Here is a 27,754-nt window from a genome sequence, read left to right on the forward strand (position 1 = left end):
ATTCTCTATATAGTGTACTACTTTAGACCAGAACCCTATTCCCTATATAGTGCACTACTTTAGACTAGGGCCCTATTCCCTATATAGTACACTACTTTAGACCAGGGTCCTATTCCCTCTATATAGTGCACTACTTTAGACCAGGGCCATATTCGCTATATAGTGTACTACTTTAGACCAGAGCCCTATTCCCTATATAGTGCACTACTTTAGACCAGGGCCCTATAGAGCCCTATTCACTATATAGTGCACTACTTTACACCAGGGCCCTATAGAACCCTATTCCCTATATAGAGCACTGCTTTAGACCAGGGTCCTATTCCCTCTATATAGTGCACTACTTTAGACCAGGGCCATATTCGCTATATAGTGTACTACTTTAGACCAGAGCCCTATTCCCTATATAGTGCACTACTTTAGACCAGGGCCCTATAGAGCCCTATTCACTATATAGTGCACTACTTTACACCAGGGCCCTATAGAACCCTATTCCCTATATAGAGCACTGCTTTAGACCAGGGCCCTATAGAACCCTATTCCCTATATAGTGCACTACTTTAGACCAGGGCCCTATAGAACCCTATTCCCTATATAGTGCACTACTTTAGACCAGGGCCCTATAGAACCCTATTCACTATATAGTGCACTACTTTAGACCAGGGCCCTATAGAACCCAATTCCTTATATAGTGCACTACTTTAGACCAGAGCCCTATAGAACCCTATTCCCTATATAGTGCACTGCTTTAGACCAGGGCCCTATAGAACCCTATTCCCTATATAATGCACTACTTTAGACCAGAGCCCTATTCCCTATATAGTACACTACTTTAGACCAGAGCCCTGTAGAACCCTATTCCCTATATAGTGCACTGCTTTAGATCAGGGCCCTATAGAACCCTATTCCCTATATAATGCACTACTTTAGACCAGGGCCCTATATTCCCTATATAGTGCACTACTTTAGACCAGGGCTCTATTCCCTATATAGTGCACTACTTTAGACAAGAGCCCTATTCCCTCTATATAATGCACTACTTTAGACCAGGGCCCTATAGAACCATATTCCCTATATAGTGCACTACTTTAGACCAGAGCCCTATAGAACCATAATCCCTATATAGTGCACTACTTTAGACCAGAGCCCTATTCCCTATATAGTGCACTACTTTAGACCATGGTCCTATTCCCTACATAGTACACTACTTTAGACCAGAGCCCTATTCACTCTATATAGTGCAATACTTTAGACCAGGGCCCTATTCTCTATATTGTGTACTACTTTAGACCAGAGCCTTATTCCCTATATAGTGCACTACTTTAGACTAGGGCCCTATTCCCTGTATAGTACACTACTTTAGACCAGGGTCCCATTCCCTCTATATAGTGCACTACTTTAGACCAGGGCCCTATTCTCAATATAGTGTACTACTTTAGACCAGAGCCCTATTCCCTATATAGTGCACTACTTTAGACCAGGCGCCTATAGAACCCTATTCCCTATATAGTGCACTACTTTAGACCAGGGCCCTATAGAACCCTATTCCCTATATAGTGCACTGCTTTAGACCAGGGCCCTATAGAACCCTATTCCCTATATAGTGCACTACTTTAAACCAGGGCCCTATAGAACCCTATTCCCTATATAGTGCACTACTTTAGACCAGGGCCCTATAGAACCCTATTCCCTATATAGAGCACTGCTTTAGACCAGGGCCCTATAGAACACTATTCCCTATATAGTGCACTACTTTAGACCAGAGCCCTATAGAACCCTATTCCCTATATAGTGCACTGCTTTAGACCAGGGCCCTATAGAACCCTATTCGCTATATAGTGTACTACTTTAGACCAGAGCCCTATTCCCTATATAGTGCACTACTTTAGACCAGGGCCCTATAGAGCCCTATTCACTATATAGTACACAACTTTAGACCAGGGCCCTATAGAACCCTATTCCCTATATAGTGCACTACTTTACACCAGGGCCCTATAGAACCCTATTCCCTATATAGAGCACTGCTTTAGACCAGGGCCCTATAGAACCCTATTCCCTATATAGTGCACTACTTTAGACCAGGGCCCTATAGAACCCTATTCCCTATATAGTGCACTACTTTAGACCAGGGCCCTATAGAACCCTATTCACTATATAGTGCACTACTTTAGACCAGGGCCCTATAGAACCCTATTCCTTATATAGTGCACTACTTTAGACCAGAGCCCTATAGAACCCTATTCCCTATATAGTGCACTGCTTTAGACCAGGGCCCTATAGAACCCTATTCCCTATATAATGCACTACTTTAGACCAGAGCCCTATTCCCTATATAGTACACTACTTTAGACCAGAGCCCTGTAGAACCCTATTCCCTATATAGTGCACTGCTTTAGACCAGGGCCCTATAGAACCCTATTCCCTATATAATGCACTACTTTAGACCAGGGCCCTATATTCCCTATATAGTGCACTACTTTAGACCAGGGCTCTATTCCCTATATAGTGCACTACTTTAGACAAGAGCCCTATTCCCTCTATATAATGCACTACTTTAGACCAGGGCCCTATAGAACCATATTCCCTATATAGTGCACTACTTTAGACCAGAGCCCTATAGAACCATAATCCCTATATAGTGCACTACTTTAGACCAGAGCCCTATTCCCTATATAGTTCACTACTTTAGACCATGGTCCTATTCCCTACATAGTACACTACTTTAGACCAGAGCCCTATTCGCTCTATATAGTGCACTACTTTAGACCAGGGCCCTATTCTCTATATTGTGTACTACTTTAGACCAGAGCCTTATTCCCTATATAGTGCACTACTTTAGACTAGGGCCCTATTCCCTGTATAGTACACTACTTTAGACCAGGGTCCCATTCCCTCTATATAGTGCACTACTTTAGACCAGGGCCCTATTCTCTATATAGTGTACTACTTTAGACCAGAGCCCTATTCCCTATATAGTGCACTACTTTAGACCAGGTGCCTATAGAACCCTATTCCCTATATAGTGCACTACTTTAGACCAGGGCCCTATAGAACCCTATTCCCTATATAGTGCACTGCTTTAGACCAGGGCCCTATAGAACCCTATTCCCTATATAGTGCACTACTTTAAACCAGGGCCCTATAGAACCCTATTCCCTATATAGTGCACTGCTTTATACCAGGGCCCTATCGAACCCTATTCCCTATATAGAGCACTACTTTAGACCAGGGCCCTATAGAACCCTATTCCCTATATATATGCACTACTTTAGACCAGGGCCCTATAGAACCCTATTCCCTATATAGTGCACTACTTTAGACCAGGGACCTATAGAACCCTATTCCCTATATAGTGCACTACTTTAGACCAGGGCCCTATAGAACCCTATTCCCTATATAGTGCACTACTTTAGACCAGGGCCCTATAGAACCCTATTCCCTATATAGTGCACTACTTTAGACCAGGGCCCTATAGAACCCTATTCCCTATATAGTGCACTACTTTAGACCAGGGCCCTATAGAACCCTATTCCCTATATAGTGCACTACTTTAGACCAGGGCCCTATAGAACCCTATTCCCTATATAGTGCACTACTTTAGACCCAGGGCCCTATAGAACCCTATTCGCTATATAGTGTACTACTTTAGACCAGAGCCCTATTCCCTATATAGTGCACTACTTTAGACCAGGGCCCTATAGAGCCCTATTCACTATATAGTACACAACTTTAGACCAGGGCCCTATAGAACCCTATTCCCTATATAGTGCACTACTTTACACCAGGGCCCTATAGAACCCTATTCCCTATATAGAGCACTGCTTTAGACCAGGGCCCTTTAGAACCCTATTCCCTATATAGTGCACTACTTTAGACCAGGGCCCTATAGAAACCTATTCCCTATATAGTGCACTACTTTAGACCAGGGCCCTATAGAACCCTATTCACTATATAGTGCACTACTTTAGACCAGGGCCCTATAGAACCCTATTCCCTATATAGTGCACTACTTTAGACCAGAGCCCTATAGAACCCTATTCCCTATATAGTGCACTACTTTAGACCAGGGCCCTATAGAACCCTATTCCCTATATAGTGCACTACTTTAGACCAGGGCCCTATAGAACCCTATTCACTATATAGTGCACTACTTTAGACCAGGGCCCTATAGAACCCTATTCCCTATATAGTGCACTACTTTAGACCAGGGCCCTATAGAACCCTATTCCCTATATAGTGCACTGCTTTAGACCAGGGCCCTATAGAACCCTATTCCCTATATAGTGCACTACTTTAGACCAGGGCCCTATAGAACCCTATTCCCTATATAGTGCACTACTTTAGACCAGGGCCCTATAGAACCCTATTCCCTATATAGTGCACTGCTTTAGACCAGGGCCCTATAGAACCCTATTCCCTATATAATGCACTACTTTAGACCAGGGCCCTATTCCCTATATAGTACACTACTTTATACCAGGGCTCTATTCCCTATATAGTGCACTACTTTAGACAAGAGCCCTATTCCCTATATAGAGCACTACTTTAGACCAGGGCCCTATAGAACCATATTCCCTATATAGTGCACTACTTTAGACCAGAGCCCTATAGAACCATAATCCCTATATAGTGCACTACTTTAGACCAGAGCCCTATTCCCTATATAGTGCACTACTTTAGACCATGGTCCTATTCCCTACATAGTACACTACTTTAGACCAGAGCCCTATTCCCTCTATATAGTGCACTACTTTAGACCAGGGCCCTATTCTCTATATTGTGTACTACTTTAGACCAGAGCCTTATTCCCTATATAGTGCACTACTTTAGACTAGGGCCCTATTCCCTGTATAGTACACTACTTTAGACCAGGGTCCCATTCCCTCTATATAGTGCACTACTTTAGACCAGGGTCCTATTCCCTCTATATAGTGCACTACTTTAGACCAGAGCCCTATTCCCTATATAGTGCACTACTTTAGACCAGGTGCCTATAGAACCCTATTCCCTATATAGTGCACTACTTTAGACCAGGGCCCTATAGAACCCTATTCCCTATATAGTGCACTGCTTTAGACCAGGGCCCTATAGAACCCTATTCCCTATATAGTGCACTACTTTAAACCAGGGCCCTATAGAACCCTATTCCCTATATAGTGCACTGCTTTAGACCAGGGCCCTATAGAACCCTATTCCCTATATAGTGCACTACTTTAGACCAGGGCCCTATAGAACCCTATTCCCTATATAGTGCACTACTTTAGACCAGGGCCCTATAGAACCCTATTCCCTATATAGTGCACTACTTTAGACCAGGGCCCTATAGAACCCTATTCCCTATATAGTGCACTACTTTAGACCAGGGCCCTATAGAACCCTATTCCCTATATAGTGCACTACTTTAGACCCAGGGCCCTATAGAACCCTATTCCCTATATAGTGCACTGCTTTAGACCAGGGCCCTATAGAACCCTATTCCCTATATAGTGCACTACTTTAGACCAGGGACCTATAGAACCCTATTCCCTATATAGTGCACTACTTTAGACCAGGGCCCTATAGAACCCTATTCCCTATATAGTGCACTACTTTAGACCCAGGGCCCTATAGAACCCTATTCGCTATATAGTGTACTACTTTAGACCAGAGCCCTATTCCAATATAGTGCACTACTTTAGACCAGGGCCCTATAGAAATCCTATTCACTATATAGTACACAACTTTAGACCAGGGCCCTATAGAACCCTATTCCCTATATAGTGCACTACTTTACACCAGGGCCCTATAAACCCTATTCCCTATATAGAGCACTGCTTTAGACCAGGGCCCTAGTAGAACCCTCATTCCCTATATAGTGCACTACTTTAGACCAGGGCCCTATAGAAACCTATTCCCTATATAGTGCACTACTTTAGACCAGGGCCCTATAGAACCCTATTCACTATATAGTGCACTACTTTAGACCAGGGCCCTATAGAACCCTATTCCTTATATAGTGCACTACTTTAGACCAGAGCCCTATAGAACCCTATTCCCTATATAGTGCACTACTTTAGACCAGGGCCCTATAGAACCCTATTCCCTATATAGTGCACTGCTTTATACCAGGGCCCTATCGAACCCTATTCCCTATATAGTGCACTACTTTAGACCAGGGCCCTATAGAACCCTATTCCCTATATAGTGCACTACTTTAGACCCAGGGCCCTATAGAACCCTATTCCCTATATAGTGCACTGCTTTAGACCAGGGCCCTATAGAACCCTATTCCCTATATAGTGCACTACTTTAGACCAGGGACCTATAGAACCCTATTCCCTATATAGTGCACTACTTTAGACCAGGGCCCTATAGAACCCTATTCCCTATATAGTGCACTGCTTTAGACCAGGGCCCTATAGAACCCTATTCCCTATATAGTGCACTACTTTAGACCAGAGCCCTATTCCCTACATAGTGCACTACTTTATACCAGAGCCATATTCCCTATATAGTGCACGACTTTAGACAAGAGCCCTATTCCCTATATAGAGCACTACTTTAGACCAGGGCCCTATAGAACCATATTCCCTATATAGTGCACTACTTTAGACCAGAGCCCTATAGAACCATAATCCCTATATAGTGCACTACTTTAGACCAGAGCCCTATTCCCTATATAGTGCACTACTTTAGACCATGGTCCTATTCCCTACATAGTACACTACTTTAGACCAGAGCCCTATTCCCTCTATATAGTGCACTACTTTAGACCAGGGCCCTATTCTCTATATTGTGTACTACTTTAGACAAGAACCTTATTCCCTATATAGTGCACTACTTTAGACTAGGGCCCTATTCCCTGTATAGTACACTACTTTAGACCAGGGTCCCATTCCCTCTATATAGTGCACTACTTTAGACCAGGGTCCTATTCCCTCTATATAGTGCACTACTTTAGACCAGGGCCCTATTTGCTAAATAGTGTACTACTTTAGACCAGAGCCCTATTCCCTATATAGTGCACTACTTTAGACCAGGGCCCTATAGAACCCTATTCCCTATATAGTGCACTGCTTTAGACCAGGGCCCTATAGAACCCTATTCCCTATATAGTGCACTACTTTAGACCAGGCACTATAGATCTCTATTCCCCATATAGTGCACTGCTTTAGACCAGGGCCCTATAGAACCCTATTCACTATATAGTGCACTGCTTTAGACCAGGGCCCTATTGAACCCTATTCCCTATATAGTGCACTACTTTAGACAAGGGCCCTATAGAACCCTATTCCCTATATAATGCACCACTTTAGACCAGAGCCATATAGAACCCTATTCCCTATATAGTGCACTACTTTAGACCAGGGCCCTATTCTCTATATTGTGTACTACTTTAGACCAGAGCCTTATTCCCTATATAGTGCACTACTTTAGACTAGGGCCCTATTCCCTGTATAGTACACTACTTTAGACCAGGGTCCCATTCCCTCTATATAGTGCACTACTTTAGACCAGGGCCTTATAGAATCCTATTCCCTATATAGTGCACTACTTTAGACCCAGGGCCCTATAGAACCATATTCCCTATATAGTGCACTACTTTAGACCAGAGCCCTATTCCCTATATAGTGCACTACTTTAAACCAGAGCCCTATGGAACTCTATTCCCTATATAGTGCACTACATTAGACCAGGGCCCTATAGAACCCTATTCCCTATATAGTGCACTACTTTAGACCAGGGCCCTATAGAACCCTATTCCCTATATTGTGCACTACTTTAGACCAGGGCCTTATAGAATCCTATTCCCTATATAGTGCACTACTTTAGACCAGGGCCCTATAGAACCCTATTCCCTATATAGTGCACTACTTTAGACCAGGGCCCTGTAGAACCCTATTCCTTATATAGTGCACTGCTTTAGACCAGGACCCTATAGGGGCTCTTCACTCTTACCTCTTTAAGGGATCATGACCTCACTATAGAACGCTACAGTCAGAAAGACAACACTTGTGAATATATTCATTTATTTATTTTAAAAGTCTGAAGTGAAGGCAACTAACATCCACATATGTTTTTCTCTCCGGGTACAAACATGTCTTATATAAGCAGTTGATCATTTGTTATAAAACTCTAAAAATAAGTATATTCAATCCCTTTACAACCAACAAATACCAATGAAATAGCAAAGAAAAGGACAATAGTTAGCAATATACAAATCCAGAACTTCAAATAATAATAATAAAATAATATTGCTCAATATTCGCCTTTTTATAAAAAATATAGTATTTAAGTGCAAAATTCTGACACAAAAAAATAATCATTTAGTAAAATAATCATTTAGTAAAATAATCATTTTGTAAAATAATCATTTAGTAAAATAATCATTTAGTAAAATAATCATTTAGTAAAATGATCATTGTACTGGTATGTACAGATATGTACATTAAAATGGTTAAGTCCAAAAAGGCTTTGGTTTGAAGGTGAGTTGGGTTTCAATGACAGTGACTCAAGAAGCAGACCGACTCTGAATGTCCCCTACGAGGCAAAGTTACTGGTGATTTAATAACAAAGTGACCATAATCTTCACTAATTATGGTAATTAAACCAAAAAATATACGGCAATCTTAACTTTATAGTCATTTAAAACGGTTTATTAATATATAGTATTTATATCTGTGTGGTTCTGTGTTGTTCATTACTTTCTAGTAGATAGAGCATGTGGTTGAGGAGAAAACGGGCTAATTCATGAATAGAACATCTAAAATCGACAATATAATTTGCTTTTAATAAACATTAACAACATTGACAACAAATACATGTTGACATAATAAAATAAATAAGTGTAAAAAGTAAAAATATATATTTCATACTGAAACTCTCATTTAAACACCAATGATATTCACTAAGTTGATGGTTTATATTTAAGATAATATTTTACAGCTTTGTAATTATATATATTTTTTATTTTAAAATATTATTTAATTATGTCATATTTCACAATTACAGACACCTGTGATAATCTGAAGTATCCAAACGGGCCACTAGATGTCTTGTAATAGATTACACAAAATGCTTGAAAGTTACCAAAAATTCTGGTAGTTTACTGGTAAACTTTCCAGTAATATACCCTCCCTTTGCAACCCTAGTGCTCTAGAGGCACCCTATTTCATATAGTGTGCACTACATAGGGACCAGGGTTCCATTGTGGAGGTACCCTCCTCTGTGTATAGGATGGCTGTCTTCATCTTCTGCCTTTGGAAGAAAGGACACTGTGGAGAAAGACAAACCACAGACCATTAGTACAAACAGAATGCAATGAACAAGGCGAGTAGGCAGGAACATAAACACCTACCCTAAAGGCAACACACACAAAGGGGGGGAGAGAGAGAGACCGGGGGAGAGAGAGGGGGGAGAGAGAGACAGGGGGAGAGAGAGATGGGGGGAGAGAGAGACGGGGGGAGAGAGAGAGACAAGGGGGGGAGAGAGTGATGGGGGGAGAGAGAGGCAGAGAGAGAGAGATGGGGAGAGAGGCAGAAGAGGAGAGAGAGACAGAAGGGGAGAGACAGGGGGGTAGAGAGACAGAAGCGGGGAGAGAGGTAGAAGGGGGGAGAGAGACAGAAGGGGAGAGAGGCAGAAGGGGAGAGAGGCAGAAGGGGAGAGAGAGACAGAAGGGGAGAGAGAGGCAGGGGGAGAGAGAGACAGAAGAGGAGAGAGAGACAGAAGGGGAGAGAGACAGAAGGGGAGAGAGGCAGAAGGGGAGAGAGAGACAGAAGGGGAGAGAGAGACAGAAGGGGAGAGAGAGGCAGGGGGAGAGAGAGGCAGAAGGGGAGAGAGAAGCAGAAGGGGAGAGAGAGGCAGGGGGAGAGAGAGACAGAGGGAGAGAGAGACAGAAGGGGGTGAGAGGCAGAAGGGGAGAGAGAGGCAGAAGGGGAGAGAGAGACAGAAGGGGGAGAGAGAGACAGAAGGGGAGAGAGAGGCAGAAGGGGAGAGAGACAGAAGGGGAGAGAGGCAGAAGGGGAGAGAGGCAGAAGGGGAGAGAGAGGCAGAAGGGGAGAGAGACAGAAGGGGAGAGGCAGAAGGGGAGAGAGAGGCAGGGGGAGAGAGAGACAGGGGGAGAGAGAGAGACAGGGAGAGAGAGACAGGGGGAGACAGGGGGCAGACAGGGGAGAGAGAGCCAGAAGGGGGGAGAGAGACAGAAGGGGAGAGAGAGGCAGAAGGGGAGAGAGGACAGAAGGGAGAGAGAGAGGAGAAGGGGAGAGAGAGCAGAAGGGGAGAGAGAGGCAGAAGGGGAGAGAGAGACAGGGGGGAGAGGCAGAAGGGGAGAGAGAGGCAGGGGGAGACAGGGGGGAGAGAGACAGGGAGAGAGAGACAGAAGGGGGGAGTGAGGCAGAAGGGGAGAGAGAGACAGAAGGGGAGAGAGAGACAGGGGGAGAGAGAGAGACAGGGGGAGAGAGAGACAGGGGGAGAGAGGCAGAAGGGGAGAGAGAGACAGGGGGAGAGAGGCAGAAGGGGAGAGAGAGACAGAAGGGGAGAGAGAGACAGGGGGAGAGAGGCAGAGAGGGGGGGAGAGAGACAGGGGGGAGAGAGACAGGGGGAGAGAGAGACAGGGGAGGGGCAGAGGGAGAGAGACAGAAGGGGAGCGAGAGACAGAAGGGGAGAGAGAGACAGAAGGGGAGAGAGAGGCAGAAGGGGAGAGAGAGACATGGGTAGAGACAGGGGGAGAGAGAGACAGGGGGAGAGAGAGACAGGGGGAGGAGAGAGACAGGGGGAGAGAAGGATCAGAAGGGGAGAGAGGACAGGGGGAGAGAGAGACAGGGGGAGAGAGAGAAGGGGAGAGAGACAAGGGGAGAGAGAGAGACAGGGGGAGAGAGAGACAAGGGGAGAGAGACAGAGGGGGAGAGAGAGACAGGGGTAGAGACAGGGGGAGAGAGAGACAGGGGGAGAGAGAGACAGGGGGGAGAGAGAGACAGGGGGGAGAGAGAGACAGGGGGAGAGAGAGACAGGGGGAGAGAGAGACAGGGGGAGAGACAGGGGGAGAGAGACAGAAGGGGAGAGACACATTTTTGTAGCAATAATCCCTTCATGTATAATTTCTCTTCTTAATCAGTGACAGTGACTCAGTGACCTATATAAACGGAGCTTCAACAACAGGTAAACAAGGCGAAGGAAAAGTCTAGACGTCTTCCTCTCCCCGTTCAAGAAAAATATCTGGGATACATCCCAAATAGGTAGTAGTGCACTATATAGGGAATAGGGTGCCATTTGGTACTTGACCGTAAAGGGAAGTCAGCCACTAGAAGGATCTTTAGATGTGTATTGTTGGGAGAGGGGACACTGAAGTGCACTGGGATAAAACGAGATCAGTGAGAATCAATACCTCCCTTCAACATGAAGTCAGAGGAGAGGGGACTGTGGCTGGGGAGAGAGAGAGGGGGGAGGGACTGGGGGGAGGGGACTGTGGCTGGGGAGAGAGAGAGGGGGGGAGAGGGGACTGTGGCTGGGGAGAGAGAGGAGAGAGGGGGGAGAGGGGACTGTGGCTGGGGAGAGAGAGAGAGGGGGGAGAGGGGACTGTGGCTGGGGAGAGAGAGAGAGGGGGAGAGGGGACTGTGGCTGGGGAGAGAGAGAGGAGAGAGAGAGAGAGGGGGAGAGGGGACTGTGGCTGGGGAGAGAGAGAGAGGGGGGGGACTGTGGCTGGGGGGAGAGGGGACTGTGGCTGGGGAGAGAGAGAGGAGAGGACTGTGGCTGGGGAGAGAGATGGGAGAGAGAGGGGGAGGGGACTGTGGCTGGGGAGAGAGAGATGGAGAGAGAGAGGGGGAGAGGGGACTGTGGCTGGGGAGAGAGAGAGGAGGGGGGGAGAGGGGACTGTGGCTGGGGAGAGAGAGATGGAGAGAGAGAGGGGGAGAGGGGACTGTGGCTGGGGAGAGAGAGAGAGGGAGGGGGGACTGTGGCTGGGGAGAGATGAGAGGGGGGAGAGGGGACTGTGGCTGGGGAGAGAGAGATGGAGAGAGAGACTGAGAGAGAGGGAGAGAGGGGGGGACTGTGGCTGGGGAGAGAGAGAGAGGGGGGGGAGAGGGGACTGTGGCTGGGGAGAGAGAGATGGAGAGGGAGAGGGGACTGTGGCTGGGGGGAGATGGAGAGAGAGAGGGGGAGAGGGGACTGTGGCTGGGGAGAGAGAGATGGAGAGAGAGGGGGGAGAGGGGACTGTGGCTGGGGAGAGAGAGATGGAGAGAGAGAGGGGGAGAGGGGACTGTGGCTGGGGAGAGAGAGATGGAGAGAGGGGGGGAGGGGACTGTGGCTGGGGAGAGAGAGATGGAGAGAGAGAGGGGGAGAGGGGACTGTGGCTGGGGAGAGAGAGAGGAGAGAGAGAGGGGAGAGGGGACTGTGGCTGGGGAGAGAGAGAGAGAGAGAGGGGGGAGAGGGGACTGTGGCTGGGGAGAGAGAGATGGAGAGAGAGAGGGGGGAGAGGGGACTGTGGCTGGGGAGAGAGAGAGGAGAGGGGGGGGGAGAGGGGACTGTGGCTGGGGAGAGAGAGAGAGGGGGGAGAGGGGACTGTGGCTGGGGAGAGAGAGATGGAGAGAGAGAGGGGGAGAGGGGACTGTGGCTGGGGAGAGAGAGATGGAGAGAGAGAGGGGGAGAGGGACTGTGGCTGGGGAGAGAGAGAGAGAGGGGGAGAGGGGGACTGTGGCTGGGGAGAGAGAGAGAGAGGGGGGAGAGGGGACTGTGGCTGGGGAGAGAGAGATGGAGAGAGAGAGGGGGAGAGGGGACTGTGGCTGGGGAGAGAGAGATGGAGAGGGGGGAGAGGGGACTGTGGCTGGGGAGAGAGAGATGGAGAGAGAGAGGGGGGAGAGGGGACTGTGGCTGGGGAGAGAGAGAGAGGGGGGAGAGGGGACTGTGGCTGGGGAGAGAGAGATGGAGAGAGAGAGGGGGGAGAGGGGACTGTGGCTGGGGAGAGAGAGAGAGAGAGAGAGGGGGAGGGGGCTGGGGAGAGGGGGACTGTGGCTGGGGAGAGAGAGATGGAGAGAGAGAGGGGGAGAGGGGACTGTGGCTGGGGAGAGAGAGAGAGGGGGGGGGAGAGGGGACTGTGGCTGGGGAGAGAGAGATGGAGAGAGAGAGGGGGAGAGGGGACTGTGGCTGGGGAGAGAGAGAGAGGAGAGAGAGAGGGACTGGGAGGGGACTGTGGCTGGGGAGAGAGAGAGAGGGGGACTGTGGCTGGGGAGAGAGATGGAGAGAGAGAGGGGGAGAGGGGACTGTGGCTGGGGAGAGAGAGATGGAGAGAGAGGGGGGGAGGGGACTGTGGCTGGGGAGAGAGAGAGAGGGGGGGAGAGGGGACTGTGGCTGGGGAGAGAGAGATGGAGAGAGAGAGGGGGAGAGGGGACTGTGGCTGGGGAGAGAGAGATGGAGAGGGGGAGAGGGGACTGTGGCTGGGGAGAGAGAGAGAGGGGGACTGTGGCTGGGGAGAGAGAGAGAGAGATGGAGAGAGAGAGGGGGAGAGGGGACTGTGGCTGGGGAGAGAGAGATGGAGAGAGAGAGGGGGAGAGGGGACTGTGGCTGGGGAGAGAGAGAGGGAGAGAGAGAGAGATGGAGAGAGAGAGGAGGGAGAGAGAGGGACTGTGGCTGGGGAGAGAGATGGAGAGAGAGGGGGGGAGGGGACTGTGGCTGGGGAGAGAGAGAGAGGGGGGAGAGGGGACTGTGGCTGGGGAGAGAGAGAGATGGAGAGAGCGAGGGGGGAGAGGGGACTGTGGCTGGAGAGAGAGAGGAGAAGAAGGGGGCAGAGAGAGAGAGAGAGAGGCGGACAGACTGCCTGCAGAATTCTGCAAAAATATCCTCCGTGTAAAACGAAGAACACCAAATAATGCATGTAGAGCAGAATTAGGCCGATACCCACTAATTATCAACATCCAGAAAAGAGCCCTTAAATTCTACAACCACCTAAAAGGAAGCGATTCCCAAACCTTCCATAACAAAGACATCACCTACAGAGAGATGGACCTGGAGAAGAGTCCCCTAAGCAAGCTGGTCCTGGGGCTCTGTGGAGTCTGTTTGTGAACAGAGCTCCAGGACCAGCTTGCTTAGGGGACTCTTCTCCAGGTTCATCTCTCCAGGACAGCAACAGCAACACAGACCCAAGCAAATCATGAGAAAACAAAAAGATAATTACTTGACACATTAGAAATATTTTTTTTTAAACAGAACAAACTAGAATGCTATTTGTCCCTAAACAGAGAGGACACAGTGGCAGAATACCTGACCACTGTGACTGACCCAAACTTAAGGAAAGCTTTGACTATGTACAGACTCAGTGATCATAGCCTTGCTATTGAGAAAGGCCGCCGTAGGCAGACATGGCTCTCAAGAGAAGACAGGCTATGTGCTCACTGCCCACAAAATGAGGTGGAAACTGAGCTGCACTTCCTAACCTCCTACCCAATGTACGACCATATTAGAGAGACATATTTCCCTCAGATTACACAGATCCACAAAGAATTAGAAAACACATCCAATTTTGAAAAACTCCCATATCTACTGGGTGAAATTCCACAGTGTGCCATCACAGCAGCAAGATTTGTGACCTGTTGCCACGAGAAAAGGGCAACCAGTGAAGAACAAACACAATTATAAATACAACCCATATTTATGCTTATTTATTTTCCCTTTTGTACCTTAAACATTTGCACATCATATAAAACACTGTATATATATATAATATAACATTTGTAATGTCTTTATTATTTTGGAACTTCTGTATGTGTGATGTTTACAGTTAATTTTTATTGCTTATTTCACTTTTGTTTATTATCTATTTCACTTGCTTTGGCGATGTTAACATGTGTTTCCCATGCCAATAAAGCCCCTTGAATTGAAAAGAGAAAAAGAAAAGACAAAGAAGAAGAGAGAGGAGAGTTGAGCTCAGATCGTGCTCTGTGTTTAAGACCAAGGGGAGACTGTAGAGAGGGGGGAGGTGGGGATCTCTCTCTCCATCTCTCTTTGATGGGGGTTCACCAAAAATCAGAACTCATCATGAGGGACTGCAGTGGCTCGCAGGTCTGCATAGACACATCCATACACATGCAGTCAACTGATTTGTGCAGTTACACTCGGTAACAGTCTTAACTAACGGCATTATACCACTAGTCAGGGCTGGCACGAGCGTTTTGGGGGCCCTGGCGGGCAAAACATTTTACTGGCACTGTCTTGACAGCGGAGAGACAATTTCCGTTTCAAAGCAAATTTCCTGCAATTCTGCAAATGTAGCCATGAATTAAGCCATGATAAAATAATATCTGAGTGACTAACACAATCAATGGAGACCTCCTGGGGGACAGGGCCCCTAGACGTCAGGGCCCCTAGAGGTCAGGGCCCCTAGAGGTCAGGGCACCTAGAGGTCAGGGCCCCTAGACGTTAGGGCCCCTAGGGGTCAGGGCCCCTAGAGGTCAGGGCCCCTAGACGTCAGGGCCCCTAGACGTCAGGGCCCCTAGACGTCAGGGCCCCTAGAGGTCAGGGTGCCTAGAGGTCATGGCCCCTAGGGGTCAGGGCCCCTAGACGTCAGGGCCCCTAGAGGTCAGGGTCTCTAGAGGTCAGGGCGCCTAGAGGTCATGGCCCCTAGGGGTCAGGGCCCCTAGAGGTCAGGGCGCCTAGAGGTCAGGGCCCCTAGACGTCAGGGCCCCTAGAGGTCAGGGCCCCTAGAGGTCAGGGTGCCTAGAGGTCATGGCCCCTAGGGGTCAGGGCACCTAGAGGTCAGGGCCCCTAGAGGTCAGGGCGCCTAGAGGTCAGGGCCCCTAGAGGTCAGGGCCCCTAGAGGTCAGGGTGCCTAGAGGTCAGGGCCCCTAGAGGTCAGGGCACCTAGAGGTCAGGGCCCCTAGAGGTCAGGGCCCCTAGAGGTCAGGGCCCCTAGGGGTCAGGGCCCCTAGAGGTCAGGGCGCCTAGAGGTCAGGGCGCCTAGAGGTCAGGGCCCCTAGAGGTCAGGGCCCCTAGAGGTCAGGGCCCCTAGAGGTCAGGGCGCCTAGAGGTCAGGGCGCCTAGGGGTCATGGCCCCTAGGGGTCAGGGCCCCTAGAGGTCAGGGCCCCTAGAGGTCAGGGCGCCTAGAGGTCAGGGCCCCTAGAGGTCAGGGCCCCTAGAGGTCAGGGTCCCTAGAGGTCAGGGCCCCTAGAGGTCAGGGCGCCGAGAGGTCAGGGCCCCTAGAGGTCAGGGCCCCTAGAGGTCAGGGCGCCTAGAGGTCAGGGCCCCTAGAGGTCAGGGCGCCGAGAGGTCAGGGCCCCTAGAGGTCAGGGCCCCTAGAGGTCAGGGCACCTAGAGGTCAGGGCGCCTAGAGGTCGGGGCCCCTAGAGGTCAGGGCCCCTAGAGGTCAGGGCGCCTAGAGGTCAGGGCCCCTAGAGGTCAGGGCGCCGAGAGGTCAGGGCCCCTAGAGGTCAGGGCCCCTAGAGGTCAGGGCGCCTAGAGGTCAGGGCCCCTAGAGGTCAGGGCCCCTAGAGGTCAGGGTCTCTAGAGGTCAGGGCGCCTAGAGGTCAGGGCGCCGAGAGGTCAGGGCCCCTGGGCACGTGCCCTGCGTGACCGGTCTGTATTCAGCCATAATTACTACAAGTTTAGATAGCTGACTGGACTAACTACTAACTAACTAAACATGTTTAGTTGACATGGCTAATTGAGTGATAGGAAGTGACGTAAATAACAAGACAGAAACTGCTGATGCACAGTCACATGACCAAATGACACCTGGTGTATCGTACTGTCATCTTTCTAAATGACACCTGGTGTATCGTACTGTCATCATTCTAAATGACACCTGGTGTCATCACTCTAAATGACACCTGGTGTATTGTACTGTCATCATTCTAAATGACACCTGGTGTATTGTACTGTCATCATTCTAAATGACACCTGGTGTATTGTACTGTCATCATTCTAAATGACACCTGGTGTATTGTACTGTCATCATTCTAAATGTCACCTGGTGTATTGTACTGTCATCATTCTAAATGACACCTGGTGTATTGTACTGTCATCATTCTAAATGACACCTGGTGTATTGTACTGTCATCATTCTAAATGTCACCTGGTGTATTGTACTGTCATCATTCTAAATGACACCTGGTGTATTGTATTGTCATCATGTCATCATCCACAAGATGCCCAGGGGTATTTGGTATGTGTCCTGTAAATGACACCTGGTGTATTGTACTGTCATCATTCTAAATGACACCTGGTGTATTGTACTGTCATCATTCTAAATGTCACCTGGTGTATCGTACTGTCATCATTCTAAATGTCACCTGGTGTATTGTACTGTCATCATTCTAAATGACACCTGGTGTATTGTACTGTCATCATTCTAAATGTCACCTGGTGTATTGTACTGTCATCATTCTAAATGTCACCTAGTGTATTGTACTGTCATCATTCTAAATGACACCTGGTGTATTGTACTGTCATCATTCTAAATGTCACCTGGTGTATCGTACTGACATCATTCTAAATGACACCTGGTGTATTGTACTGTCATCATTCTAAATGACACCTGGTGTATTGTACTGTCATCATTCTAAATGTCACCTGGTGTATTGTACTGTTCTAACTGTCATCATTCTAAATGACACCTGGTGTATTGTACTGTCATCATTCTAAATGACACCTGGTGTATCGTATTGTCATCATTCTAAATGACACCTGGTGTATTGTACTGTCATCATTCTAAATGACACCTGGTGTATTGTACTGCCACAAGATGCCCATCTCTGCTCTAGGGTATTTGGTATGTGTCCTGTAGGCCACAAGATGCCCATCTCTGCTCTAGGGTATTTGGTATGTGTCCTGTCGGCCACAAGATGCCCATCTCTGCTCTAGGGTATTTGGTATGTAAACCTGTAGGCCACAAGATGCCCATCTCTGCTCTAGGGTATTTGGTATGTGTCCTGTCGGCCACAAGATGCCCATCTCTGCTCTAGGGTATTTGGTATGTAAACCTGTAGGCCACAAGATGCCCATCTCTGCTCTAGGGTATTTGGTATGTGTCCTGTCGGCCACAAGATGCCCATCTCTGCTCTAGGGTATTTGGTATGTAAACCTGTAGGCCACAAGATGCCCATCTCTGCTCTAGGGTATTTGGTATGTGTCCTGTAGGCCACAAGATGCCCATCTCTGCTCTAGGGTATTTGGTATGTGTCCTGTCATGTGTCCTGTCGGCCACAAGATGCCCATCCCTGCTCTAGGGTATTTGGTATGTGTCCTGTCGGCCACAAGATGCCCATCTCTGCTCTAGGGTATTTGGTATGTGTCCTGTAGGCCACAAGATGCCCATCTCTGCTCTAGGGTATTTGGTATGTAAACCTGTAGGCCACAAGATGCCCATCTCTGCTCTAGGGTATTTGGTATGTAAACCTGTAGGCCACAAGATGCCCATCTCTGCTCTAGGGTATTTGGTATGTGTCCTGTAGGCCACAAGATGCCCATCCCTGCTCTAGGGTATTTGGTATGTGTCCTGTCGGCCACAAGATGCCCATCTCTGCTCTAGGGTATTTGGTATGTGTCCTGTCGGCCACAAGATGCCCATCTCTGCTCTAGGGTATTTGGTATGTGTCCTGTAGGCCACAAGATGCCCATCTCTGCTCTAGGGTATTTGGTATGTGTCCTGTCGGCCACAAGATGCCCATCTCTGCTCTAGGGTATTTGGTATGTGTCCTGTAGGCCACAAGATGCCCATCTCTGCTCTAGGGTATTTGGTATGTGTCCTGTAGGCCACAAGATGCCCATCTCTGCTCTAGGGTATTTGGTATGTGTTCTGTCGGCAACAAGATGCCCATCTCTGCTCTAGGGTATTTGGTATGTGTCCTGTCGGCCACAAGATGCCCATCTCTGCTCTAGGGTATTTGGTATGTGTCCTGTAGGCCACAAGATGCCCATCTCTGCTCTAGGGTATTTGGTATGTGTCCTGTAGGCCACAAGATGCCCATCTCTGCTCTAGGGTATTTGGTATGTGTCCTGTAGGCCACAAGATGCCCATCTCTGCTCTAGGGTATTTGGTATGTAAACCTGTAGGCCACAAGATGCCCATCCCTGCTCTAGGGTATTTGGTATGTGTCCTGTAGGCCACAAGATGCCCATCTCTGCTCTAGGGTATTTGGTATGTGTCCTGTAGGCCACAAGATGCCCATCTCTGCTCTAGGGTATTTGGTATGTGTCCTGTAGGCCACAAGATGCCCATCTCTGCTCTAGGGTATTTGGTATGTGTCCTGTAGGCCACAAGATGCCCATCTCTGCTCTAGGGTATTTGGTATGTGTCCTGTAGGCCACAAGATGCCCATCCCTGCTCTAGGGTATTTGGTATGTGTCCTGTCGGCCACAAGATGCCCATCTCTGCTCTAGGGTATTTGGTATGTGTCCTGTAGGCCACAAGATGCCCATCTCTGCTCTGGGTATTTGGTATGTGTCCTGTCGGCCACAAGATGCCCATCTCTGCTCTAGGGTATTTGGTATGTGTCCTGTAGGCCACAAGATGCCCATCTCTGCTCTAGGGTATTTGGTATGTGTCCTGTAGGCCACAAGATGCCCATCTCTGCTCTAGGGTATTTGGTATGTGTCCTGTAGGCCACAAGATGCCCATCTCTGCTCTAGGGTATTTGGTATGTGTCCTGTAGGCCACAAGATGCCCATCTCTGCTCTAGGGTATTTGGTATGTGTCCTGTAGGCCACAAGATGCCCATCTCTGCTCTAGGGTATTTGGTATGTGTCCTGTAGGCCACAAGATGCCCATCTCTGCTCTAGGGTATTTGGTATGTGTCCTGTAGGCCACAAGATGCCCATCTCTGCTCTAGGGTATTTGGTATGTGTCCTGTAGGCCACAAGATGCCCATCTCTGCTCTAGGGTATTTGGTATGTGTCCTGTAGGCCACAAGATGCCCATCTCTGCTCTAGGGTATTTGGTATGTAAACCTGTAGGCCACAAGATGCCCATCTCTGCTCTAGGGTATTTGGTATGTGTCCTGTAGGCCACAAGATGCCCATCTCTGCTCTAGGGTATTTGGTATGTGTCCTGTAGGCCACAAGATGCCCATCTCTGCTCTAGGGTATTTGGTATGTGTCCTGTAGGCCACAAGATGCCCATCTCTGCTCTAGGGTATTTGGTATGTGTCCTGTAGGCCACAAGATGCCCATCGCTGCTCTAGGGTATTTGGTATGTGTCCTGTAGGCCACAAGATGCCCATCTCTGCTCTAGGGTATTTGGTATGTGTCCTGTAGGCCACAAGATGCCCATCTCTGCTCTAGGGTATTTGGTATGTGTCCTGTAGGCCACAAGATGCCCATCTCTGCTCTAGGGTATTTGGTATGTGTCCTGTAGGCCACAAGATGCCCATCTCTGCTCTAGGGTATTTGGTATATGTCCCATTGCCCACAAGTTGCCCATCTCTGCTCTAGGGTATTTGGTATGTGTCCCATTGCCCACAAGTTGCCCATCTCTGCTCTAGGGTATTTGGTATGTGTCCCATTGCCCACAAGTTGCCCATCTCTGCTCTAGGGTATTTGGTATATGTCCCATTGCCCACAAGTTGCCCATCCCTGCTCTAGGGTATTTGTCTGAGAGTGGGGGGGTGGGTGTGGTGGTTGAGGGGTTGAGGGTAATGGAGAAGAAAGGGGATACCTAGTCAGAAGCACAACTGAATGTATTCAACTGAAATGTCTTCTGCATTTAACCCAACCCCGCGGAATCAGAGAGGTGCAGGGGGAACAGCCTTAAATCGATGTCCATGTCATCGGTGCCCGGGGAGCAGTTCATGTGTTAAATGTCTTTCTGAAGGGCAGAACGGCTCATTTTTCCACATTGCCCGGCTCAAGGATTCAAACAAGCAACCTTTGGGGTTCTGTCCCAACTTTCTTAATCGTTAGGCTACCTACCACCCCCTGCAGGGAACAGCAGGGTGTGTGTGTGATGGTTGGGAAAAGGTGAAGAGGGAGAGCAGCGGGGGGCTTCAGGAGAGAGAACATCTGACAGAACAGAGATAAACGTGTTAGAGTTCAGTAACAGGAAGACTAGCCATGGCTCTCCATAAAGGCCTCAGACCCTGAGGAGAGGAGAGCAGGGGGGAGGAGGGGAGGGGGGAGGAGAGGAGAGGGGAGGAGGGGAGGGGGATGAGAGGAGAGGAGAGTGGAGGAGAGAGGAGAGGAGGAGAGGAGAGGAGGAAGACTAGCCATGTCTCTCCATAAAGGCCTCAGACCCTGAGGAGGGGAGAGCAGGGTGGAGGAGGGGAGGGGGAGGAGAGGAGAGGAGAGGAGAGGAGAGGGGAGAGGAGAGGGGAGAGGAGGAGAGGAGAAAGACTAGCCATGTCTCTCCATAAAGGCCTCAGACGCTGAGGAGGGGAGAGCAGGGGGGAGGAGGGGAGGGGGGAGGAGAGGAGGGGGAGGAGAGGAGAGGAGAGGAGAGAGGAGAGGGAGAGGAGGGGGAGGAGGAGAGGAGAGGAGAGGAGGAGAGAGGAGGAGAGGAGAGGAGAGGAGAGGGGAGGAGGAGAGGAGAGGGGAGGAGGAAGACTAGCCATGTCTCTCCATAAAGGCCTCAGACACTGAGGAGAGGAGAGCAGGGGGAGGAGGGGAGGGGGAGGAGAGGAGAGGAGAGGAGAGGAGAAAGACTAGCCATGTCTCTCCATAAAGGCCTCAGACCCTGAGGAGAGGAGAGCAGGGGGGAGGAGGGGAGGGGGGAGGAGAGGAGAGGGAGAGGAGAGGAGAAAGACTAGCCATGTCTCCCCTTTAAGGCTACAGGTCCACAGAGAGGAAGTGTTGCTATTCCCCTTTAAGGCTACAAGCCCACTGAGAGGAAGTGTCGCTAATCCCCTTTAAGGCTACAGGCCCACAGAGAGGAAGTGTCGCTATTCCCCTTTAAGGCTACAGGTCCACAGAGAGGAAGTGTCGCTATTCCCCTTTAAGGCTACAGGTCCACAGAGAGGAAGTGTCGCTATTCCCCTTTAAGGCTACAGGTCCACAGAGAGGAAGTGTCGCTATTCCCTTTAAGGCTACAGGTCCACAGAGAGGAAGTGTCGCTATTCCCCTTTAAGGCTACAGGTCCACAAAGAGGAAGTGTCGCTATTCCCCTTTAAGGCTACAGGCCCACAACATGGGGTCATAACAACATTCCTCTGAACTGGAATGGGTTCAGTGTTCTGGTATAAAGCTGCATCTAGGTCTATATCTGTTTATTAAAAAAGGTACAACATCCTTTAATGGACATAATACTAAATAAATATAAATATGTACCTATTTGGTGAACGAGCCAGGTTACTGTATTAGTGAACTAAGCGTGCTAGTATCCTTTCAGATACACAGGCTTATACAGAATATAAACATAAATATTCATCCAATGCCATCGATCGACTCGAGGAGAGGAGAGGAGAGGAGAGGAGGAGAGAGGAGAGGAGAGGATGAGAGGAGAGGAGGAGAGAGGAGAGGAGAGGAGGAGAGAGGAGAGGAGAGGGGAGGAGAGGAGAGGAGGAGAGAGGAGAGGAGAGGAGAGGAGGAGAGAGGAGAGGAGAGGAGGAGAGAGGAGAGGAGAGGAGGAGAGATAAGGCCTGCACTTATGGTATTAAACTGATATGTAAAAAAAAACTTAGGAAACTGCATACCAATAGCATATTAGCAGACGGGCCAGTATAAAGCCCCAGAATCAATCTAAAAACATTATAGCACGTAATTAGCATCTCCGCTAGTAAAAAAGGCTTTCACTTTAAACCAGTTAAGAAAAGTCTCTAATTAGGACGAACTGGTCTCGTTTTACTTTTTTTTTTTTTTTAAGTCTTCGCCTGCAGCGCACCCATTAATTATACATCCTTTACTTAAGAGGAAACATAGGGAGGCAGAAGAGAGGCTGATTACTTAAAGAATCAGATATCAACGTGTCTCCTCTCCCACTAACACTGACAGCTGGAGGGAAACATAGCATGTAAATGCATTGAAGAGGAGGGTTAACTACAGCGTGACATGCCTCAGAGTGTTCCATCCTATATAGACAGATTAACATGAAATACACACACACACACACACACACACACACACACACACACACACACACACACACACACACACACACACACACACACAGACACACACACACACACACAGAGAGACACAGACACAGACACACACATAGAGAGAGACACACAAACATACAGAGAGACCCACACACACGCACAGAGACTCGCACATAAATGAAGATGACAGAGCAGTGCTGATTTAATTTCCTATTCTGCTCATAATAAGAGAGTCTATACTGTATTGTGGTACTGAATGGATAAGGCCTGGCTAGAGTCTATACTGTATTGTAGTACTGAATGGATAAGGCCTGGCTAGAGTCTATACTGTATTGTAGTACTGAATGGATAAGGCCTGGCTAGAGTCTATACTGTATTGTGGTACTGAATGGATAAGGCCTGGCTAGAGTCTATACTGTATTGTGGTACTGAATGGATAAGGCCTGGCTAGAGTCTATACTGTATTGTGGTACTGAATGGATAAGGCCTGGCTAGAGTCTATACTGTATTGTAGTACTGAATGGATAAGGCCTGGCTAGAGTCTATACTGTATTGTGGTACTGAATGGATAAGGCCTGGCTAGAGTCTATACTGTATTGTGGTACTAAATGGATAAGGCCTGGCTAGAGTCTATACTGTATTGTGGTACTGAATGGATAAGGCCTGGCTAGAGTCTATACTGTATTGTGGTACTGAATGGATAAGGCCTGGCTAGAGTCTATACTGTATTGTGGTACTGAATGGATAAGGCCTGGCTAGAGTTTATACTGTATTGTGGTACTGAATGGATAAGGCCTGGCTAGAGTCTATACTGTATTGTGGTACTGAATGGATAAGGCCTGGCTAGAGTCTATACTGTATTGTGGTACTGAATGGATAAGGCCTGGCTAGAGTCTATACTGTATTGTGGTACTGAATGGATAAGGCCTGGCTAGAGTCTATACTGTATTGTGGTACTGAATGGATAAGGCCTGGCTAGAGTCTATACTGTATTGTGGTACTGAATGGATAAGGCCTGGCTAGAGTCTATACTGTATTGTAGTACTGAATGGATAAGGCCTGGCTAGAGTCTATACTGTATTGTGGTACTGAATGGATAAGGCCTGGCTAGAGTCTATACTGTATTGTGGTACTGAATGGATAAGGCCTGGCTAGAGGCTATACTGTATTGTGGTACTGAATGGATAAGGCCTGGCTAGAGTCTATACTGTATTGTGGTACTGAATGGATAAGGCCTGGCTAGAGTCTATGCTGTATTGTGGTACTGAATGGATAAGGCCTGGCTAGAGTCTATACTGTATTGTAGTACTGAATGGATAAGGTCTGGCTAGAGTCTATACTGTATTGTGGCACTGAATGGATAAGGCCTGGCTAGAGTCTATACTGTATTGTGGTACTGAATGGATAAGGCCTGGCTAGAGTCTATACTGTATTGTGGTACTGAATGGATAAGGCCTGGCTAGAGTCTATACTGTATTGTGGTACTGAATGGATAAGGCCTGGCTAGAGTCTATACTGTATTGTAGTACTGAATGGATAAGGCCTGGCTAGAGTCTATACTGTATTGTGGTACTGAATGGATAAGGCCTGGCTAGAGTCTATACTGTATTGTAGTACTGAATGGATAAGGCCTGGCTAGAGTCTATACTGTATTGTGGTACTGAATGGATAAGGCCTGGCTAGAGTCTATACTGTATTGTGGTACTGAATGGATAAGGCCTGGCTAGAGTCTATACTGTATTGTGGTACTGAATGGATAAGGTCTGGCTAGAGTCTATACTGTATTGTGGTACTGAATGGATAAGGCCTGGCTAGAGTCTATACTGTATTGTGGTACTGAATGGATAAGGCCTGGCTAGAGTCTATACTGTATTGTAGTACTGAATGGATAAGGCCTGGCTAGAGTCTATACTGTACAGCAGGATCAGAGACCCTTGGGGGGCTATCAGCAGGATCAGAGACCCTTGGGGGGCTATCAGCAGGATCAGAGACCCTTGGGGGGCTATCAGCAGGATCATAGACCCTTGGGGGGCTATCAGCAGGATCATAGACCCTTGGGGGGCTATCAGCAGGATCATAGACCCTTGAGGGGCTATCAGCAGGATCATAGACCCTTGAGGGGCTATCAGCAGGATCATAGACCCTTGAGGGGCTATCAGCAGGATCAGAGACCCTTGGGGGCTATCAGCAGGATCAGAGACCCTTGAGGGGCTATCAGCAGGATCAGAGACCCTTGGGGGCTATCAGCAGGATCATAGACCCTTGGGGGCTATCAGCAGGATCAGAGACCCTTGGGGGCTATCAGCAGGATCATAGACCCTTGGGGGCTATCAGCAGGATCAGAGACCCTTGGGGGCTATCAGCAGGATCAGAGACCCTTGGGGGGCTATCAGCAGGATCAGAGACCCTTGGGGGGCTATCAGCAGGATCATAGACCCTTGGGGGGCTATCAGCAGGATCATACTCTTACCAAGATTAGGGACTTTACATTTATTAATGGTGGTTTGCGAGGCCTGTCTACGGGAATAAATATCACTGAATGACAAAAACATTGGAATCTATACAGTACAAATATATTTATCTGTATATACACTGTACTCGATACCATCTACTGCATCTTGCCTATGCCGCTCGGCCATCACTCATTCATATATTTTTATGTACATATTCGTATTCATTCCTTTACACTTGTGTGTTTTAAGGTAGTTTTTGTGAAATTGTTAGGTTCGATTACTTGTTGGTTATTACTGCACGGTCGGAACTAGAAGCACAAGCATTTCGCTACACTCACATCAACATCTGCTAACCACATGTATGTGACCATTAACATCTGCTAACCACGTGTATGTGACCATTAACATCTGCTAACCATGTGTATGTGACCATTAACATCTGCTAACCATGTGTATGTGACCATTAACATCTGCTAACCATCTGTATGTGACCATTAACATCTGTTAGCCATGTGTATGTGACCATTAACATCTGCTAACCATGTGTATGTGACCATTAACATCTGCTAACCATGTGTATGTGACCATTAACATCTGCTAACCATGTGTATGTGACCATTAACATCTGCTAACCATGTGTATGTGACCATTAACATCTGCTAACCATGTGTATGTGACCATTAACATTTGATTTTGATTTGACTGGAATAAAGGCATCCAATTGTTGTTACTGAAACACCCAAAGTCATCCAATAGTTATGAGAGGATTTGAAGCAATGTGGTCAACTATTTCAGATACCATTTCGCGATGAAAGAAGAGACCATGATGTAACACGCTTTTTTTGTGATGTTTGGCAAAACTAGGTTCATTTAAAAACCTTTGCTGTGCTCTGTCCTTAGGAGCATATTCAATCAAAACATCTGGCCTGCATGGACCTCTGGAGGAACATTTTTGGGGAAAAGTAAGCAAGCACCAACAAGCTTCATGAAGACGCCCTCCGAGATGCCCTCCGACACGCCCTCAGAGACGCCCTCAGAGACGCCCTCAGAGACGCCCTCCGACACGCCCTCCGACACGCCCTCCGACACGCCCTCCGACACGCCCTCCGACACGCCCTCCGACACGCCCTCCGACACGCCCTCCGACACGCCCTCCGAGACGCCCTCCGAGACGCCCTCCGAGACGCCCTCCGAGACGCCCTCTGGTGGTTGAACTCGCGTCAACGGCAACAACGGCTGTACTCCAACATGCCCATAACGCACTGCGTTCGGCGAGCTGTGTTGCGCGGCATGACGTAACTTTTAAAATGAGGACCCACTGTATGTGTAGACTACAGGATTAAGAGCACGACATCATGACCTATTTCATCTCAGAGCCTATACCAAGGCAGGGGATAGAAACGCTATCATCTATTGACAAACTAAATATTGAACAAAAAACTAAAAATGCATGTCGCTCGCTAAGCGACATGCATTTTTAGTTTTGGAAGATTTAACATCCTGTCCACATCTTTACAGAAACATGATCAAATTTGCCATCACACTTTCTTTCATGGCCCAGTTCCAACATCTCCAAATCACACAGCCCAGTTCCAACATCTCCAAATCACACAGCCCAGTTCCAACATCTCTAAATCACACAGCCCAGTTCCAACATCTCCAAATCACACAGCCCAGTTCCAACATCTCCAAATCACACGGCCCAGTTCCAACATCTCCAAATCACACAGCCCAGTTCCAACATCTCCAAATCACACAGCCCAGTTCCAACATCTCTAAATCACACGGCCCAGTTCCAACATCTCCAAATCACACAGCCCAGTTCCAACATCTCCAAATCACACGGCCCAGTTCCAACATCTCCAAATCACACAGCCCAGTTCCAACATCTCCAAATCACACAGCCCAGTTCCAACATCTCCAAATCACACAGCCCAGTTCCAACATCTCTAAATCACACGGCCCAGTTCCAACATCTCCAAATCACACAGCCCAGTTCCCACATCTCCAAATCACACAGCCCAGTTCCAACATCTCTAAATCACACAGCAAATGAGGTCTTTGCTTACCATTAACAGGTGAAAGGAGGGACGTTATTGTTACCATTAAAAGGTGAAAGGAGGGACGTTATTGTTACCATTAAAAGGTGAAAGGAGGGACATCATGTCCTGCTGTAATTAACACGCCCTGCTGTAATTAACACGCCCTGCTGTAATTAACACGCCCTGCTGTAATTAACACGCCCTGCTGTAATTAACACGCCCTGCTGTAATTAACACGCCCTGCTGTAATTAACACGCCCTGCTGTAATTAAC

At 48.2% G+C, this 27,754-nt stretch overlaps 1 protein-coding gene across 1 annotated transcript in view; it reads right to left on the minus strand.

The window, feature by feature from the left end:
- Positions 1-7,996: 7,996 nt before the first annotated feature.
- LOC135536588 (methyl-CpG-binding domain protein 2-like) overlaps positions 7,997-27,754 on the minus strand; it is a 71,498-nt gene continuing 51,740 nt past the window's right edge. The window contains exon 6 of the mRNA XM_064962879.1: positions 7,997-9,251. The gene's annotated coding sequence lies outside the window, so the exon portion shown is untranslated. The remainder of the gene's footprint in view (positions 9,252-27,754) is intronic.

The sequence above is a fragment of the Oncorhynchus masou genome, unplaced genomic scaffold (assembly GCF_036934945.1).
Source record: "Oncorhynchus masou masou isolate Uvic2021 unplaced genomic scaffold, UVic_Omas_1.1 unplaced_scaffold_641, whole genome shotgun sequence".
NCBI classification, from domain to species: Eukaryota; Metazoa; Chordata; class Actinopteri; order Salmoniformes; family Salmonidae; genus Oncorhynchus; species Oncorhynchus masou.